The sequence below is a fragment of the Bos javanicus genome, chromosome 21, assembly GCF_032452875.1.
Source record: "Bos javanicus breed banteng chromosome 21, ARS-OSU_banteng_1.0, whole genome shotgun sequence".
In the NCBI taxonomy this organism is placed as follows: domain Eukaryota; kingdom Metazoa; phylum Chordata; class Mammalia; order Artiodactyla; family Bovidae; genus Bos; species Bos javanicus.
In genome coordinates, this window is record NC_083888.1 from 11,166,773 (window position 1) to 11,174,160 (window position 7,388).

The 7,388-nt window shown below is 41.1% G+C and overlaps 1 long non-coding RNA gene across 1 annotated transcript; it reads left to right on the forward strand.

The window, feature by feature from the left end:
* Positions 1-1,902: 1,902 nt before the first annotated feature.
* LOC133233968 (uncharacterized) lies at positions 1,903-3,212 on the forward strand. Its single transcript, XR_009731939.1, has 2 exons — positions 1,903-2,046; positions 2,924-3,212. It is a non-coding gene; the product is annotated as an uncharacterized LOC133233968 (long non-coding RNA).
* Positions 3,213-7,388: the final 4,176 nt, after the last annotated feature.

The window sequence follows — 7,388 nt, forward strand, 5'->3', positions numbered from 1 at the left end:
TTATAACCACGGTCAGCATTTACTTATTGCTACATACACCAACCACTGTGTTAAGGACTTTTCCTGCACCTCAGGGCCCAGATGTAGTTACTTTTAGCAAAATCCACGGAGTCATTGAGTTTTGGAAAACTAGAAAAATAAAATAAGATGAAGATATTCATGAATGCCTCTCCATACTGACATAGTCTTATCAACATTGCCAATAAGGTTTTATCAGCTTCAGGCACGAGGCAAATCTATCTTATTAGTGTGAAAACTAATGAAAGATCATCCTGACAATGATAATTAATTGCGGTTGTTGACAAAGACTCAGTTCCTTTGCACTCCCTTTTCTGTTGCTCTTTCCTGGTCTTTCAGCCCTCCTCTCTCAATTAGACATATGAAAAGTCCTCCCTCCCCTTTGAGAAAGAAGCTTTTAGATTAATCATATTATCTTAAGGTTCCAAATCTCCATGCCTGTGTGACCTTTCTTCCTGTTAGAATCCATTATCTTAAACTATCACAATAATCCTGGCTTTAGGGAGGGAGAGAGGGAAGAGGAATCAAACCTAATAGATGGCAAATAAGATTAATCTATGATCTAAGTGCCGATTACACTTGGCCCTGCCCTTGAACACCCAGGTGTAACCTTGAAATTCACATCTGCTAAGACATGGCAATTGGATTGAGTGTCCCTGAAGGCCTTAAGGGCAGCTGGCCAAACTTTACCCATTACTCCCCAGCGAGATCCTGCACTGTCTCAACCTTCAACTCTTTTTTACTTGTGGAATTTGGCAGCTGCGCTTTTTCATGTTTGTTTTGGGATAGTTCACATTTTTTAGATAAAAAAACTTATTCTGGGTCCTTGATTTTTGCTTGTCAGAAGAGCCTGGCCATGGAGGGAGTGAAGTTTTACCTGGACCTCACAAGAGGAAAGAAACTAATCCAGCCCCTCAAAATCTGGATCTTTTGGTGATAGATGCACCAAAATAAACTCAAGCCCTTGCTTCTTTCAAAACAATAACATGCTGATCCCCCCAAACTACATATGTTTAAGAACAACCAAGAAGAGGAAAAAAACCCAAAATTCTTCCTTGTAACATGTGTCTTCTGAACTTGGAGCTGATTATTTTTCTTCCACATGGCCTGAGGTCTTAGAAAGGACACCCTTTAGGGAAGATACAGCATGATTTGGGGAAGTTCGAGCTACTGGAGACAAGGACAGGAAAAGGGTAGTGCTTCAAGAAAACAATTTCAGCCAAAGAGAAATATCACTGGGTCACATAGAGAAAAGGGAAACAAAATCGTAGTGCAGTCTCATTAAAGGTTGGCTCTGTCTCTTGAAATTCAAAGTTAACCAAATAAAATGTTCTTTCATCATGCATCTATATAATCCACAGAACAGGAAGAAATTAAAGAAGATAGGGTAAAATTAAACCCCGCTTTAGAGAGTGAGAAGGAAAAATAGGTCTAAGCAAAAAGTAACACATAGTCTTCAAACATAGTGGAGCAAAACTTGATGGGCAGAAAAATAGGACTTTTTTTTTCCCCAAAAAGTGAAATAAAAAATACCAGGGACATGGGTTACAGAGCCCATTCTCAGACCTTTCTCATGAGCATCAACCTTGTCTCAATAATCTCTCTCTGGCATATCCTCAACCATACTATATCTCTCAAAGTAGAACAATTTTAGCTGGTTTAGTTTTGTAAAAAGCTTTCTTGACCACTTTAACAAAAGTAGACCTGGATTTATTCTTGGTTCATATGGAATCCTGTGGAATAAGAACCTCAGCTCCATAGTTCCTGAGTAGTTACTCTATATTTTCTCCGACTTTTAAAACTTGATCCCTAACCTATTAAGAATAAATCCAATCTTACCAGTAATGTTTCCTTTATTTTATTTCAAGATTAAGTTACTACTATTTTTTTTCTTCACAGGTTTAATAAAGCAGATCTAGAAATAAATTTTCCAGGACTCATCTTTTGGAAACTTCATTCTGAGACACAGCTGTTTTGGAGCCATGGCTGGGGCGAGACCCTGGAAGGAGCTGAGATGCAGGATCTTGGGTCTGTTGTGTAACGGATGCTTCTTAGTTTGCACAAATGTAAAAAGGGATATGGGAGGAATTCTGAGTCTGTCCAGGCTTGAGGATTCAGTAGTTGTGTGTGACTACTGCACAACTGGGTTGAATCTCAGTTCTGGTGCGTGTTAGCTCTGTCACCCCGAGTCAGGGGCTTGCCCACTCTGCATGTTAATTTCCTCCTTTTAGACTGGGGATATTAATAGTTCTGGTATTCCCCAATTTTTGAAGGCTTGCTTTACACCATTTCACTTTTCTGAATGACTTCGCATGAGTTACCTGTTTTTGCTAACAGAAAGAAATTCAAAGAGAATTCCTGCTTTACAGGAAAAAAAAAGGGGAGGGGGGTGAAATTAGTGTTCAGCATCTGTTTTGCAGAGACCCCTTCTAGAGGTAATCCACACCCCAATTAGAGAGAGTACGTCTCCACCAAGCTCCTTCCCTGGAACAACACTCAGCATCTGGGGATGAGGGCACTGCTCTGTGTCTGTAAGCATCTGGGCTTGATCTCAGTGTATTTTGCTCATCCATCTGCAAGTTGTATCCTAAGGTAGGTGCCTCTTCAGTTTACATCATTTCAGTTTGCAAAAGTTTTCAGAGGAATACTCTACTTTCAGATATCAGAGAAATCGGTATTTACCTTCTAGTATTTTTGCCAGGGTTTACATGAGTTTAAAGAGGTAAACGACTTAAAGTGTATTTATAAATTCATAATCTATAACTGTTTGCTACTGTTATTGCCCTTGACATGGCCATCATTAGGGTCTCAGTTGATTACATTATTTTTATTTTTTAATGTTGTTGCTCTGAACTGGAGAAGACTGGGAAATAGCAATTTTGCTGTGTTTTTTTTTTTTTTTAAGTTTTTGTTAGGCTCACAGCTGAAAAAACACTGAAGAGATGAAGGATTCCGGACACTCTGGTGAAAACACAAAGGATTCTTCGGGGCCTCCTTTCTCCTGCGTGTGAGGACAGTGGCATTTTGACTGAACGGAGGAGCCCTTGTCAGCTGTCCGGGGAGGGTTAACTCACACCTCGGCAGGAGCCCCATGCCATTAAGTCAGGGAGAGTAATGAAATTTCATTTAATTTGTCAGGAAGAAAGTGCTAATGTTAAAAGGCATTTAATAAAAAAGGGAGAGATTCTTTGAAAGGGAGTCCTTAAGTAATTACTTCAAGTGTCTTAGGCCTCCTCACCAGAATATTTACATTAGTGTCTTACAGAGCCAGTGTGTAATTAAATTAGTGCAGCATTTACATTCCCTGTAGTTTTTTTTTTTTTTAAGGAACTATGATTTTATGAATAATCTGCCTTAAAAGAGTGAGAAAATGACTTGATCTAATAAAATTAGATGTTAGTGTTTTTTTCAAAATGTTTTAACCGAGAGAATTGCTGAATGAAAGTTGTGTGTGTGTGTCTGTGTGTGTCTGTGAGGGGTGATCTCAGCATGGGGTGACTGTGCTCTTCCCTCATTTCTACTTGGAAAGGTGCCATCTTTTATTTTTGCAGACCTGACATGGAGAGTCAGGTCAGCAACCGTGGCCTGGCGGCATATGGCCGTGGCCAGCCTTGTCTAGGCTGGGTTCTCTTTTCAACTAGTCTGGGAGGAGAAGATGGAGATGCACATGTGAGGGAAAGGAAATGCTTGTGAAGCAGGGCGAGTCTGCTCCAGCATCATCACGGCTCCTGTGTGCACAGGCAAGTTCATCCCTCTCACCACCAACAGCCGGAGGAGATCACACACGTGCTAGGATGGTGGGCAGCCCGCAGGTCACAGCCAGACAGATTTACACCTCCAAATCAGGTCACATTATAGGAAAAAAATCTTCAACATTTCTTTGAAGTAGTCTGGTGCTTCCCAGGTGGCTTAGAGGGTAAAAAATCTGCTTGCAATGCAGGAGACCAGGGTTTGATCCCTGGATCAGAAGATCCCCGGAAGAGGAAATAGCAACCCCCTCTAGTATTCTTGCCTGGAGAATTCCGTGGACAGAGGAGCCTGGTGGGCTATAGTCCATAGGGTTGCAAAGAGTCAGACTTGACTGAGTGATGAACACACTTTACTTTAACCTGGTGCCATTTCCAAATTGATTCATCAAAAATCCTTATGCCTGAATTTGTGCACAAATATCAGGCGAATGTTTTACTTTTGTCAACTCTGTCTTCTGGGAGTGTGTCATGGTATGAACATAAATTGCTAAGCTGAAGACAGGTATGTAAAGCTGTATGATGGGAGATGTGTTATAAATCTATCTCATATAGTTGATTGGAAGGGTAAATGAGGTTGAGGTATCAGAAAAGTTTGTTAATATAAAATGCTAATAGTTCTAGATATTTTTATAACAGCAGTTGAAGTGGTTTTACTAAAATGCCAATCTGATCACATCTCTTTCCTTACTGTCATTCAATGACTTTTCCATGGCCCTCGGTGAAAGCCTGAACTTTTTAGTAAGTCGTGAATTGCCTCTGTTAATTTCTGAAACTCTCGTCCTTCATAAATCTTCTCTTCAAAATATCAGGTCTTAAAAGTATAAGAACTCCCTCACCTCTGCATCTTCACATGAGTTTTTCTCTCTGTCTAGAGCTGCGCTACCTCGTACATTAGCTACTAACCTGAAGTGGCTATTGAAATTGAAACTAAAAAAAATTAAAATGAAATAGCATTAAAAATGTAGCTTGCACTTGGCACATTTTAGGCACTCAATCATCATATGTGGCTAGTGGCCACCATCTTGGATGGTGCTGTTATTGATTATTCCATCCCTGCAGAGATTTCCCTTGGACATCACAGGTCTACAGTGATCAGAAGATCCCTACCTTCATTAACTTTACAGCTTAGGTATCCTTTCCACAAGGAAGTCTTTCCCACACCCACCCTGTGTCTTAATGAACTGTTGGATTGTCCTCTCCAATATCCTACTATATGGGAGTTACCTGGGTGCTTATGTGAATTGCCTGAGCAACCATGAGCTCAGTGAGGTCAAGGACTTATCAGAGTATTGTTGTTCAGTCACTCAGTCATGTCCAATTTTTGATACCCCATTGACTGCAGCATGCCAGGCTTCCCTGTCCTTCACTATCTCCCGAAGTTTGCTCAAATTCATGTCCATTGAGTCGGTGATGCTTTCTAACCATCTCATCTTCTGCCACCTTTTCCTTTTGCCTTCAATCTTTCCCAGTATCAGGGCCTTTTCCAATGAGTCAGCTCTTCTCAGCAGGTGGCCAAAGTATTGGAGCTTTAGCTTCAGCATCAGAATATGGACCACCATCATTTTGCCCCCTTAGAGAAAAAATGGTAACAAAAGTATTTATTGAGCATTTCTAGGTGCCACTGTATAATTTACATGTATGGCCTCACTTGATACATGAATAAGTGCTATTTATCTCAGTTAGAGCATAAGTGGGGACTAGCTGTCATCTCAATGCAGCAAATGAAGAGCCTGAGCAAGACTAGACCTAAACCACTAGCCCAAGTCTTGCAGATCTGGAGAGGAAGAGTGGGAGCTAGAACAGGCAGTCTGATGGCAGCTCTTACACCGTGCCCCTGTTGTTAACACCCACACAGTTTTGTTGAAACAATGTGGAGTACCCAGGCACAGGCATGAAAGTAGACAATAGTTACTCTTTCATAACAACACTGTGTTTAAAATTATATCAATTTCCCCACCAGCTTGAGGATAGGAAGTGTTTTCTTTTGATAAATGATTTCCACTTTCTTCCTTCAGCTCTCCACTGGAGTGGGGACAAAAAAGGCAGAGTATACCCGATGCACAATTAAGAAACAGTACTCTTGCCTGGATGGGGTCGCTAAGAGTCGGACACAACTGAGCGACTTCACTTTCACTTTTCACTTTCATGCATTGGAGAAGGAAATGGCAACCCACTCCAGTGTTCTTGCCTGGAGAATCCCAGGGACGGCGGAGACTGGTGGGCTGCCGTCTAGTGGGCTGCCATCTATGGGGTCACACAGAGTCAGACACGACTGAAGCGATTTAGCAGCAGAAGCAGCAGCAGCAACATTCAGAGAGGGGAAGCAAGATGAAAGGCTAGTGGGCTAACTCTGTAAAGTCAAAGTCAAACAGTCTTGGCAAGTGTTCAAGTGACGTGATGGACGTGGGCAAGGGACCCGAGTCATCGACTTGGATTTTTCTTGGCTCTAATGTTTTCTTTTTCTGATTGCCCAAGTCATATTAATTAGTGGCATCATTTCTTTCTCATAGCTGCATATGTTACTGATGTTAATTGTTAGATAATGAAATAACCAGACATTGTTTTCAACGAATTAAGACGACGTCTATAAATAGGTCCCCGCTCAACATTAAGCCTCATGGCTACTGTATCACTGCAGCTACTGATAAATCAGTATTTTAGCTATCCTCATTGACTATTACTGTTGCTGTTATTATTTCAGATTGAATGTTGAAACCACAAGAAAAGCGTCTTTTAAAATAAATGTACTTAATACAAAATTTTGGTTAAGTGGGATTCTCGTTATGACTAAAACTGAAGACTTTATATCTTTCTTCACAGTTCAAATACATGAGGAAATAGGGGGAAAGCTATATTCATTGAGTCCCCAGTGGGATTGTATTCTATTTTGTTAGGAAACTAAAATATTAAAATGGGAAAGCTTATGTTCTATATTTTGTGAAAGAAAGTGAAAGTGTAAGCCATTCAGCTGTGTCTGAATCTTTGCGATGCCATGGACTGTACAGTCCATGGAATTCTCCAGGCCAGAATACTGCAGTGGGTAGCCTTTGCCTTCTCCAGGGGACCTTCCCTACCCAGGGATTGAACCCATGTCTCCCGCATTGCAGGGGGCTTCTTCACCAATTGAGTTTTGAGGGAAACCCTACCCTGGGGGCTTCCCTGGGGCTCATCTGCTAAGCAGGAGAATCAGGTTCAATCCCTGGATTGGGAAGATCCCTTGGAGAAGGAAATCGTAACCCACTTTCAGTATTCTTGCTTAGGAAATTCAATGGCCAAGGAGCCTGGCAGGCTACAGTTCATGGGGTGGTAAAAGAGTTGGGCATGACTTAGTGCCTAAACAACAAGAACCACAGTACTCTATGAACCTTACATATGTTGACCCATTTATTCCTAGTTGAAAATCTGTAAGACTATTATGTCCATTATACAGAAGACAAAACTGAGGTGCAGGACTATGACAAATCGCCCAAATCATATGGCCAGTGAATGACAGAGTTGGGAGTTGAACTTAATGTAACTTTAGAACCCACTTCTTAACCACACTGGTCTTTCTCACTTCCTCATCAACAGGTCCAGATACACACATATAATTACTTACAGATGCTTTACACACACAGGAAA